Source organism: Trematomus bernacchii, unplaced genomic scaffold, assembly GCF_902827165.1.
Source record: "Trematomus bernacchii unplaced genomic scaffold, fTreBer1.1, whole genome shotgun sequence".
Taxonomy (NCBI): Eukaryota; Metazoa; Chordata; class Actinopteri; order Perciformes; family Nototheniidae; genus Trematomus; species Trematomus bernacchii.
In genome coordinates this window covers 1,205,616-1,219,501 of record NW_022988050.1, presented here as the reverse complement: position 1 = coordinate 1,219,501, position 13,886 = coordinate 1,205,616, and the positions used below count along the sequence as shown (strand labels likewise).

Here is a 13,886-nt window from a genome sequence, read left to right as displayed (position 1 = left end):
TTTTTGGAGGAAAGTGTCTATCGCAACACCTGGAACCTTTAGCTCCTAATAACTTTCCCCAGATATCTTGTATGCTTATGTTGTTAAAACGCTGTAATCATTTAAATCAACAAATTCTAGATAAGAGTGGCAGACTTGACGTCAGTGTTTTCCCAGTGTTCATTGAATCTGTCCCAGTATCTGAGCTGTGGATCTCAGCCTCATTATCTGACCAGTGGCCCTTTTCCATGAGAACCAGCCTGCTACATCTCTCGGGATGTTGTGGAAAGTTTCCGTTCTGTGGGAACAGAAAAATCCAGTCTGCTCTATCCCTCTCGAGCAGAATGATGATGATTGGTGTACGGATACGCTACTTTTAGACTTGGCAAGATTTAGTAAATATATGACATCATTCTTTAAAAAAATGGTATACAGTACCTGTGCCATTAGACTTAAATTCAAAGGGCCCAAACAAAAATAGCAAAGCTTTCAACACTGCAGTCACATTAGGGCTGAGGACCCTTTCCACAAAATGACAACAAAGGACACACAAGGCTTGACAGGTTTCCCGCGGGGTCTTAAAAAGTCTTAAATTTGATAATCTGAATTTAAGGCCTTGAAAAGGTCTTAAATATAACCCAAAAAATAAGAAAGGTCTTAAATATGATTTAGAAGGTCTTAAAAATGATCGGATTTGAAAGGTACTGTGTTGCGATCGCGTCTAAATGTGTTTTGGGGGAAATGTCCGGGCTGCAAAGTAACCAGTACGGTAAGAGCCTTTCAGTTCCCCCCAACAATTTGTATTGAAATAAATCAACATGGAACCAGTAATCACTAACTTTGTTTCCCCCGGCCCCTTATCGGAGAACACCCAGCTAGTAACCTAGCAACCAAGCTTCAGCTAGCGGCAGTCAGAAACTCAGGTATCTTCGAATCTACTTACAAATAAATATGGGGAAGTGTAAGTTCAACCGTATTTGGTTGGAAAACATCGAATTTAGTGCTTGGTTGAAACCAGTGGAGGGGAACGTGTTTGAAGCCCGCCGCACCCGCAACAACACCGCGGGACCTCCGGGCGACGTTTGGGTCTACGTCAACCCTAAAAGCGGAGGTGCTGTGGACGCTAAATACCGTAGTTAAACACCTATCATACAACAGCAACGATGAAAGATTGTAAGGCAGCAGAGCTCTGAATATAGCTCTTGTCACTCTCTTTCACACACACGCACACACACGCACACACACACCACACACACACACACACACACAACAACACACACACACACACACACACACACACACACACACACACACACTCACACACACACACACACACACACACACACACACACACACACACACACACACACACACACACAATGATGTACTTAGAGAACTTTGCTTACATAATTAGGTTTGTATACCGGGATATGAGCAGGAAAAGGGTGCATGATTTCAACAACATGCAATTTGGCGATAAATAGCAGATATATCTCTGATTGAGAGTCCCATTTAAACTTGAATTACTGCAACAATGATCACTTTTGAAAGTCATCAGTGGACTGGTTGGATAAAACCCCTGCAGTTCTGCCAACGCCCATCTCATAATGGCCTTTCAGTGACCACAACCACTGGATATTGCTGCAGATATGTGTGAGCTGGTGTTTATTTCTGGTTTGATAATACACTCAGAAGCAATTTATTTATACAGACAGCAACTATGCTTATTCATGCATACATGTGTTTGCACAACAATGGGAAAATAGGGGTATGGTAACATCCACGAACAAACCTATTACACATAAAGATTTGATCCTATCACTTTTGGATGCAGTACAACTCCCTAAGAGAGTGGCGGTCTGTAAGTGTGCAGCACTACAGGGACGGACCCAATTTCCACAGGGAACCGAAAGGCAGATGAAGAGGCTAAGAAAGCAGCGCAAAGACAGTGACAGGACAATGACCAATATATTTCAGAAAATATGCAACACATTGATCATGACATACTAAAAGACATGCAAGCGAATGCAACTGACAAAGAGAAGGTATACTGGAAGAAGAAATTGTGTACACAGAATAAAGAGGGATTGTGGGAAAGTACAGAAGGTATTACCAAAAAGCTTATTTCGATATGCAGCTATATTGAGCCATGGGTTGGACCACGGCTCAACAGTGGGAATGGTGGACATAATACAAAAGATATTCACAGTCTATGGCTTTACAAACTACTACTAAAAAATTGTTTAGCATGTTCTGTGTGTGCACAGTATAACCCTCAGGGACAGTTTAGACCAAAGAGAGGTCAAATACCTGAGCCCCAGTATCCGTTCAGCACATTTGCATGGACTTTATTGAACTAAATAAATGTGAAGGAATGAAATATTGTCTAACAATCATTGACATGTACTCAAAATGGATTGACGTTTTTCCAACTAGAAATCCAGATACATTGACAGTTGCTAAAGCACTAACAAATCACATAATCCCACGTTTTGGAATTCCAGAAAAGATCTATAGCGATAATGGCACACACTTTGTGAATAAAGTAATTCAGGATTTGACAGCCCTATTTGGAATACAGTTAAAATGACATTGTTCTTATCATCCACAGTCAGCAGGATTGATAGAAAGAAATAATGGTACAGTAAAAGCTAAACTAAAGAAAATGATGGCCGAGACAGGGAAAACATGGATGAGATGCTTAGCACCAGTGATGCTAAGCATGCACATCCTACCTAGTGCTAGAGGGCTGTCACCTTTTGAAATGTTATACGGAAGACCATATTATCTGCCTGAGTAAAAAACATTTATACTGTAAGAGAGGACAAAAGTATGAGTGAAAACACAGCAGAATTTATGGCAAAAATGTTAAGAAGAAAAGAGATCACAAATGTTGTTGTCCCCTCTGCACAGGAAGTACCTGACTCCACACAGACAGTGAACCCAGGAGAGTGGGAGTTCACCAGAGCGATGAAGAGGAAGACCTGGCACTCGGCCAAGTGGGAGGGTCCCTACCAAGTACTCCTGTCTACACCGACTGCAGTTAGAGTGGCGGAGAGACCATCCTGGATACACCTGACTGTGAAGCTGTTTAAAGGTCCCATGTCATGGCCATTTCTACTGATCATAATTCCATTGTTGAGGTCTACTAAAATAGATGTATATTGTGCAATTTTCCAAACTCACATTGGTTTCTCATACAGCATCTCTGTAAAGTATGTGTATTCACCGGTATTCACTCTCTGTCCTAAACGGCTTGTTGGAGCTCCTGCCCCCCCTCCCTGTGAGCCCAGTGTGCTCTGATTGGTCGCGAGGCTGAGAGGCTCGTTGCTGCTCGCAGCTGCTGCTCGCTGCTGCAAGGGGCAGACAGGCTTCCGTGTCGGCGATACAGGAGAACAAGCGAAACTCATCTGAGCACACACAAACACTCACAGCCGAAGTAAAAACAATAAATGTGGCTTGATATTGAGTAAGAAAAAGGTTTATAACGCTGTGAGCATGGGTCTGCGGAGAGCATTTCTCCGCGATCCCAACGTAGTAGCCCGAAAAATGTTTTGGCTGAGGGTGCGGCCATAGCTCTGGGCGTGGCTACTGGGTATCCCTACGTAGCGATACCCAGGAAGAAAACATTGGAAAATGAGAAATCTCCAACGAGGCGTTTTGGGGAGGTATTTTCTGTGTTAGAGTTTTACTCGCTACAGGGTGTACTTTGAGGGTTTTTGACTCTGCAGACCGTTTACATGCATAAAAACCTTCATAACACACAAGGGGACGGGTAATAACCAGAAAAGCATGACATGGGACCTTTAAACCTAAAGACAGAAACTCGCCTCTACTGTGGTGAAGTCTGGCTACCCGGAGGTGATTCCAATAGGGGCGCTTGTCTCAAACCAGTGAAGAAACCAACAGAACCCAGTAGAATTTAAAGAGTGGACGTTAGCAGGGAAACACTAACGGGTCTGAGTGATAGAAACTGACGATGTATCAAAGAGAAAGAATTAGGCCATGGCATCCATTCAGATTACATTAAAACATGTGCCTATACAATCTACCTACCTCAGCCGTTTGGGTACTTTTGTATATGAATTTGTAATCTTTATAATCATTTGTATTTTCCAAGTTCTATGTTATACGAAGTATACACAGGAGGGATATGTTGGAGAAAATACAAGTTGTCTCCTCTTTATGGGTTGTTTTAATGCACTGATACTATGTGTGACTCTGCACTGTGTACGACCTTGCAGCTGCCTCTTCTAATGATAGGAGGAGGCAGGGCATTTCAGGTTGTTGATATTTATGAGAAGATACATACTTGTTGTCTCCTAAATATCTAATTTCTATGAGGCGTGAAGGAAGTACGTGACTCTTTCCAGAAGACGTCGCAGATGTCCCCGACACCTTTCCGACACCTTTCCGACACCTGCGGATGATATTAGCGCCACCTCGATTTAGGACTTTGTTGTTATCTCCGTGTTTTGGACTATATAAGCCTGATGCTTTTTCCTGCTCCGTTGAGCAACATACCCCATGTGTGTGAGTTAACCCATATCCTTTGTATGTGACTTAACTCTGCTCCTTCTTGCAAGAATACATTAGTACCTGATTATTGATTCTCAACCTGGTGTCGAGTGATATTTTCCTAACAAAAACCTACCCACAGAGAATAATGTCCAGACAAACATAAGTAGTTCTAATTTAGAAGGAAAGTCTAAAAGAGCATGTTTCCACATTACCTTCTTATGTAATTGGTCAATTTATGAATGTCTTGATGTTTTTGCTGTAGATGGGGTGTTACCTGAGAATAACTGCAGTTATCAGGAAGTTTTGAACCACCTGCAGCTGACCAAAACCAATGACTCGCCCCGTTAAAAACTATAAGCGCCCCACACGGGTTTCTCTGGAAGTGCTGCTCTATGCCATTCTGGATGTGGTAAGTGAAAGCTTTCATGTTTTCCCGAACTGTGAAAAGATATTCTGACGAAAAAGCTCTTTGAACAATCTTCAGGGTATTTAAGGAGGAAATGCAGTACAAGCTAATTGGTTCCTTTAGTTGTTTTGTTCTCCAAGTTTGAATGGAGATACTACTTGTATATACTGTTGGGGAAATATTTTCCAAGGCCCATAACTTTGACCCAGTTTATCAGTCCATACTGTCCTGACTGAGCACACGCACCTGTAACCTTGGCTGCTGTGCTCTCAGTGTTTTGTCTCCCTGTTTCTGCCTGTTGGCGTCAGCTGATAGAGGTGTTATGATTCTATCTTGTTATGCACAATGTTGATTATTCTCTCTGAACTAGCTAAGATCGTGGCCCGTGACATGTCTTGTGAATTCTCCGGCCGAAGCTCCAAATAAACCGTCAGTGTTTGCCATCAAAGCTCCAGCTCTCCTCGTGTCTCTCCGAGTCCTGTCTCCAATTGCTTCAGAAGTTTCCCCCACATATACGTGTGTCTATAATAAACTAATTAACATTACAAATATGGCAGTTTGACATAATTGATTAACATTTAGCTGGAACATAAGGAGAAAGTAATCATATTATCTTTCGTAATATTTACCTTTAATTGAGCCTAAGTCACCAAATGTAATGTAAACAAGTGTGTATTACTATGCTAGGGGACAACTTCTGCAGGTTGTCATGTATTACGAATAATATAATTTATTATTTTCAACTTTCACCGGGTTACCTCTTTAAACTCACTTTAGCCCTAATCAGACCTAACATATACTCGTTATTTATTTGTTTACAGGTTGAGAAAGACCAGAAATGCATCCCTTATGTTTGGACTGTCATGGTGAGTGCTGTGATGAATCCTGAAGGAACTTTTTTGTGGAAATGTTTTTCCATTTAAACGATATATTATGTTTATTATGTTACCGTGGATCATGTTTCTCTTTTCCTCTGTGGAGGTGGCACAATGAATACATATCCTGGGATCCAAATCAGTTTTGTGGAATTGATAATGTTTCTCATCCTGTTGAAGTGTTGTGGATACCAGATATCACTATTGAGGAAATGTAAGTGTAACTGCACATGCACGCACGCGCACACACACACACACACACACACACACACACACACACACACACACACACACACACACACACACACACACACACACACACACACACACACACACACACACACACACACACACAGGTACACAGGTACAATTTCCACACTTTTGTCCAGTGGACCCGAACACCCTGTATGTAATTTAAATGTGTAGGGGGGGTGTACAGTGGGTGGTCATTGAAAATGTGTTCTGATATGTTCCTCACAGAAAATGAGCCATGGCCATTGAGTGTGAGCTTGAAAAAATAATTGATTTTTCTTTAGATAAATAATGAAAACGGGTCCCACAGACCCGAACACCATACAAGGGTTAACCACAGAGGGCTGAGTGTTGAAATGGTTGGCAGTTCCTGGAAGCCTTGCTGCATTAGTGAGTTTCTATCATTAGACTAACCAGTCAAAAAAAAGACAATTTGGTCAATCAATTGCCCGTCCCTCTTCCAGTAGAAATAATATCTCTACGACTACAATAACACAAAAAGGACAGGGATGCTCATTTACTTTGCTCACCTCTCCCAGTCAGGATGTTTACCGGTTTCCTCTTTCTGCTCCTCCTCACAGGTAAGAACAATTCTATATGTTGCATGCAGGTGGGACGTTTCTGTTGCCACTCCAATATAATTGAGGGGAATGAAGGTTTGTTTTGTGATACAGAATTAAAAAAAAGAAAGTACAAGCAACATCTATTAACAACAAAAAACAATTTTCCAACTCTTTCATAATTTTCCGGCGTAGTATGTGGATTATTCAGAGTAGCAGGTATGTCCCTGCAAGAGAAGTTGCTTTAGTTAAAAAACTACCATTTGTGTGCATGAACATAATATTAAATGTAGAGCTCTATTCTCTTTTTCCTAACAGTTACACAACAATTTAACCGGCTTCATTTGAATCACTTTTCTAGCTGTATACTTTTTTCTGTCAGGTGGAAGTACCAACAATAACTCAAAGGACGACAATAACAAGGGTATGTAAAGGGGAAAAAACTACACAGTAATTACGTGTTCTTCTATTTATTATATATATAGAAGTCTTGAAAAGTAATACACTTGTCTGTTTACTGCATTGTATAATTCAAAGCAGTCTTTTGTGTAGTAATTAAAGATATGTTAATGGTGTGAACAGCAAACAGAACAATATTATAAAGAAACTAAACTTGGTGTCTTGAGAATCCATGATGTCTGACGTAACCATTATGCTGTTCCTGGAAAGAGGAGTGGATTTAGATTTTTTTGAATTACCATTTACAGTGAAGTGAGCTCCACAAATCCCATGTACCTTCTTTGTAGGGTAAAACATTTAGGAAATGGTTATCTCAAAATCATGTTAAACCAAATAATATCTGCAGATGCACTTCAAAATGTTTTGTGGGAAAGCAGTTTGTGTGTGTGCATGGACAAAATACTGATTGTAGAGCGGTATACACTTTTCTGTCAGGTGGAAGTTCCTGGAATACCACAGAGCTACCAGAGCTTCAGGATGATCTTACATCAAATCACAGCTTTGAAGCAAGTATGTCAACACTCAAAAAGTGTCAAGTAATTAAACATATAAAGCATTAGTCTTATTAATAGATTTTAAATATCCGTGAGAAAATGTGTTGAGTAATTAGATTTACTGATCCTCGATATTTATATCTGTCAAAAGATGAAAATGAAAAGATTGTGTTACTGTTATTAAAAGCTAAAAACACAATGTCAGTGTTTTGGAGTGCGGACCCAAAAGCAGTACAAACAGGGAGGCAGGTGTGGGGATACAAACAGAAGGTGAGCTTTATTAAATTAAAAGCTGGTATAACATCAAAAAGGGCAGGAGCAGGCGAGGAGGAACAAAAGGAAAAGTAACAAACAAAACGAGAACAAACCGGGAACACTCAGGAGACACAGGAGGCTAGACCAGGGAAATCCAGACATGAAATTGAACAAAACCCCACAAAACGACGACAAACTGACAAGGGACAACTTTTAAAAGATGTTTGAATGGTGATGTACACAGTGATAGATGTTAAGGACTAACGTTTATAATAAATACATTTGTATTTATTTTAAGATCTTTTCATACAATCATACGTATTGGGATCATTTGTATTAATGTGGACCGGAGGGAGAGGGTGACGAGCATAAGTTTCACTTTCCTTTTTTATTTCAATTCCAACTTTGGTCATGAAGAATATGTTTCTCTGTTGTCCCCGTTCATAACGCATAAAACAACAGCATCAGAGCACGGTGCGGAGTCTCTAGATGAGTTTACAGTAGTCCCTCGTTCTTATTAAACATCCATGTTGTAGTCCGCTGTATAGAAAACTGTAGTTTCCATAGTTTCCCCACAGCAGCAGGCCGCTGGCACATCATAAACACGTCGGATAGTGAAAGTGCAGTCGGATTCTCTAAAGTACCGCAGTCTCTTCTCCTAAATCCTTTTGAATTCTCCTATCCACTATCCCTTAACCCCGTGACGTTTCACTCAGAGGTCAAGGAAGAGACGATAGGGTTAGAATTTAGGAGCTGATTTTTGGACTATCCAACCGCAACCAGGGCCAGCAGGTGAACACTATGGGTGTTTCTCAATGTCGAGGACGCTTCCTTGGTAGGACATGTCTTCTGAGTGAGGTCCATCAGAGGCTAGGCAAGAATCCTTCCTGGCATTTGGAGAACGAAGAATGGAACAGGCTAGCAAGTGTGCAGGTGTGCTTCATATGAGAGGCCCCGCCTTACATTTTCCGCCAAAGATTTGGGAAATTGGTCCGTGCGCAAAGCATTGTGGGGATTTTAAGACCAGCCTCGAAAATGTCCCGCAACGAAGGATTCAGTCCTCGGTAGAATTCCAAGCATCCTGGACATTGGAACAGTCCTTCGGCGGGACTCGATGACGTAGCATCCTTGAAATAGTGGCTCTGGAGGAGCCTTCCTCGACATTGAGAAGCACCCAATGAGACAGGGAAAACACAGAGACAGGAAGCAAATGCAGACATGAGACAGGGGGTGAACACCTTTCAAAGTAAAACAGGAAACTGACAGACTGTGATTATTAAAAAATAACAGAAAATAAACAGATCATGACACACAGCACTTTAACCTGCTGCATTTGAATCACTTTAAGAGCTGTGTACTTTGTTTCTGTCAGGTGGAGAAACATTCAATAATTCGGAACAACAAGAGCTTAATGGCCAACTCTCCGATAAGGATAAGGACAATAATGACAGTAAGAGTAAGTACACAGTAATCATGTGTTATTCTATTTCTACTTTATTTATATAAGTCTTTAAAAAAATGATTACACTTTTCTGTTGTCAGCACTGGATAAGTTTAACGCAGTTTTTGTCTTAAGGTAATAAAACTGATAGATAAGTTACTTGTGTAAATGTATAAAATAATTAATCTTATTTATAAATTCTAATGATGACCTTTCAGTGACCTACAGATATGTCAATAAGACAAGACTTATTTGCAAGAGTCACATGTTTTTGCTAACATGTGAACAGAAGTATAAGTGCGTTTGGATAGTGGCTGGCATTAAGATCACATTATACCAGATTTGATAAAGCCGTAAGTAGAGTACTTAACCCCCTGTGGAGTCCAACACTGGTGATGATGAGATGAGGAAGATGCTGAAGCTCTGCATGTGATATAGAGTGGTTTTATGATGAGCTCAACTTTGGCACCAGCTATGTTGACTAAACATATTTAGGGTGTAGTAAAAAGGCTAAATTGACAGACAGCAACTACATGACTGGCTGATGGAGATCATGGTAACATTTGGATGGTTTAACTGAAAGAGGTACCTTTCTGACAGAGGTATTGTCTTGTTATCATCCCAATAGAATCCGGAGATTCTGCTGTTACCTGCCGTAATCGTAATCTTTTGAACTACCTGAACCTGACCCAAAATAAGGAGTGGTACTCAATGGTTCGACCTGGAGACTCCCGCAATCATACAGAAGTATTACTTTTTATATCAGTCCGAGGCATTCTAGATGTGGTAAGTTTTTTAATTAAGCTTTGTTTTATTGATAATATTCGATCCCGTCAAGTAGGGTACGTTTTTTCTTTTTTATGGAAATTAAGGCCATGTGACCAGGAACACGTTTTTTTTTGCTGTGGATGCAACTCTTATCTCAATAAATAAACAAAATAAAATACAATATGATCAAACCCTGTAAACACACGATAAAAGATAAAGAGAAAAAAGCAATTGGTATCAGTGACATCAAACTAAAATGTAGGGTAAGCTAATACAAAAGGAACAGAATAACACCTCAACATACTGTACATTTCTACATAGCACGCTAATCATTTTGTACTGACACAAAAGTGGTTCTGGTACCAACTGCCTCAAGGAAAAAGCGATGTGCTTGCGCTTTAATAGCTTACACCACTTATTGCCATCCATACTGATGGAAGCATATAACACCTAAAATAATGTAACAAATTCACTCAGAAGATTATGGGAAAGACTTCTGGTTTTAAAAGTATACTTCCCCTGCTAAAAAATCTGAGTTGTACAAATACACTTGCATACACGGCTGAACTCTGTTGCTTCTGATTGTCTCTCATACATACTTGATGCCCTCAAATTTCCTGTACATGCAAAACTGCATAATAGTATGTTAGAGTGCCCTGTGGCCTACTCCAGAGGTCTAAAGGCTAACAACATCAAATACTGTGAAGCACAAGTGTTTTGTAACCTTTGACTCACAGGACTTAATGCAGCTTTGTAGTCTCATCAGGTTTATACAGCACTAACTACATTTGGTTTACATATGTGCATGTCCTTCTACCTAACTTGTTTGGCAAGTCTCACCTGATCACCACTTGAATTTATTTTATATCCAAACTGTCAGAGTGAAATGTTAATTGTGCTGCCCATTTTCACACATTTCTTTGCTTACAGAGAGAGATTGACCAGACTTTGGTTTCGAACATATGGATGTATACGGTGAGTTTGCTTTGAGAAAGACAGCAGTCACATCATCATCATTGGTGAAAGTTATTTTCATTTAACTGCATCTTTTCAGTTTTTATTTCTCTTTCTCCCCCTTCTTCCTTCCTTTCTTCCGGATCCCCTTCCTTCTTTGTTTTTCTCTCTAGAAATGGAGAGATCCTGACATACATTGGGATCCAGATGAATTTTGTGGAAAGAAATATCTCATTGTTTCTGCTGATTTGTTGTGGAAACCAGATGTAATGATTGAAGAGATGTAAGTTTGAATGTTTGTGCTTACTCACAAATACACACACTCACAACAGAAACTGATGATAGAGCGTGTTACTGTTAGGAAGGACACAAACTAAATCATTTGGATGTAAAAACGATTGTGCTACAACTTTTAAACATGTTATATTATTCCAATTATATTTTTTACACAAATGTGTTTTTACAATCTTATCACTCTCTTGGAACATACTTACTTCTACTTTTTCTATGTTCCACTTTTGTAGAAGATATGTCCAGTGCTTGAATTGGAATAAAAAAGGTGCCAGTACTCTAAATCAGCAACTGTTTCAAGTCAATTTATTTATACAGCCCAAAAACAAGAATTTGGCTCAAAGTCATAGTATATCCTATAATGCTGGTGGGTTTGTCTCTTTACTGTATATTTTAGAAAGGCTCATTGTACTTAAACAAAATGACTCAGGGTGCATCTGAGATTAGAGGGGATGCAGGGGTAAAGTGCTATTTCTATAAGTGGGGAGTGGACCTGACACCCTCTAGGGGGGTCCGGGGGCATGCTCACCCGGGAAGATTTTTCTTTAAATATTGAAGTTAAATGCATCAATCAAATATTCTTGTTTTACTGTCATATAGTATTTCATTTTTAGTGAGTTACTCAGATGAGTACCAGGAGACAGCGTTTGGTACTCTGGTACAATTGTGGTGGTGAAGGCATCTGAGTTAGATGTATTTGAACCGAAATGTCTACAGGCATAGCAGAAGATGGCATCTTTTTTATAGGAAATTCAAGCCAATCTCTATTTTTAAACCATGAGCTGCAAAATGAGCGCCTTACCCCACTGTGCAGGCGAGTTGGGAACTTGTTTAAATATACCTGGCAGGCTCTGTTTTGCCGAGGTCCTCTGGCACTTGCGGGCCGCCGAGGGGTGGCGGTGTTTGGGGCAACGAAGACGGCTGCACGAGTCAACAGCAGACTCAGATTCGCAAAATCGCAAAATAACCCTTTTCTTTTGTGATCAACATTTTTTATTAAAGCAAAAGACACTGTGTAGCGGAGGTTAATATAACGTTATTTTAATATGCTCGTGAAATGCAACAACTTTTCGGTTTCACCGGTAGGATTTCTACGCTCTTGGTGATGCTGACTCATATGACTCAAAGGACTCGAATAATCCGGATCTCTTCAATGACTGACTCAGAAGACTCCGAGTCCGTAAAAGGATCCGGATTTGCCATCTCTATTAACATGGCCCAACCAGTAGAGAAATACCCGGAAATGCCAAGCAAATGCTCTACCATGACGGTCGGTTGTTATTGTCAATATTAATATAATAATGATTTATTTTTTAATAGTCACACTCGATATCGCCGATTTTCTTGTTGCCCCAGCTGGTCGACACCTCTTTTAGCAGAAACAAAGGCTACATTAATGTATTAAATCAATGTTAATCCATGTGTGTGGAATTAACGGACGTGAAGTTGTGGGATTGCGTTGCCAGGCAACAGTTTGGGTTCATGTTGATTTACAAACTCTTCAACTAGAACCGTAGTTATATTTGGGGAGAGACCGTACAGCTGTGACCAGTGTGTGGGAAGATGGTGCCTGTGTCGGCTCGCCGCCCCCTCAGCTCTCTGTTATCCTGTTTTTGTTTTATGTTTGTCAGAATGTCTCTGCTCTGCTCGTCTACGATCGCCAAGCTCTCCTCCACCTCAGACCCTCACTGGAGTTTATATTGCTGCCCAAACTTACATCTGGCAACCATAAATCGTCCCCCCCCCCCTCTACTGTTGGATATACCCACCTACCTGCGCCGATTGCCCTGCATCCTGCCTCGCCGAAAGCGCTTTAGACGACGAGGAAAGCAAGGTGGTGCACTGGTCCATCTAAAAGCATACCTGACGGCTTCTTCTGGGACTTATCCACGCCTTGGATGTCATGGCCCTCCCGCTGCACGCCATGTGAGGGATCGATGGATTCGCCCTGTTTTTCCGGAGCTGCGGCCTCTGCTGGGCCCGCTGACAGCTCCTCCTGCCCGACTGACTGCTCCCGGCCCGCGCGGCGTTCAACACGCACATCTTCGTCAGCTGAGACGCACTACATCTTCGGCAAACCCGGAGCGAAAACTTTGCATGGCTTTGCTAAATGCTAGGTCGATAGCAAACAAAACGTTCCTGCTAAACGACTTCTTCACCTCTCGTGAACTGGATTTTATGTTCCTGACGGAGACCTGGGTCCACGCTGGCGAGTATACACCATTCTCTGAACTTCTTCCTCCTGACTGTACTTTCTTCAGCTCCCCCCGTGCCACCGGCCATGGTGGGGGCATAGCATCAGTGTTTAGAGCTAGCCTCCAATGCCGATTGCTTCACCCTGTATCTAGCTACAGATGAAGCGTCTTATTTTGGACAGTTTAAAATGCGAGGGTCGTGATCGGTTCGTGCACGTTCCGTGATGGCCGGCCGGCCCCCAGTCTGACTTGATACCGCCCCCGTGATAAATAGATTTAATTATTGTGAAGCCAGCTGCAATGGATCATTGATCCACCAGGGGGTGCAGTGGGGTTCCACACTGGAGTCATGTGAAATCAACTTCTTTGTTGTTAAGATCCATATGTCACGGATAGGATCATAGTCTGTGCTAAATAAGAAATGTAATCATTTACA

The 13,886-nt window shown here is 41.2% G+C and overlaps 1 pseudogene; it reads left to right on the top strand.

The window, feature by feature from the left end:
* Positions 1–1,628: 1,628 nt before the first annotated feature.
* The window catches only part of LOC117473391, a 52,210-nt pseudogene continuing 39,952 nt past the window's right edge, over positions 1,629–13,886 (top strand).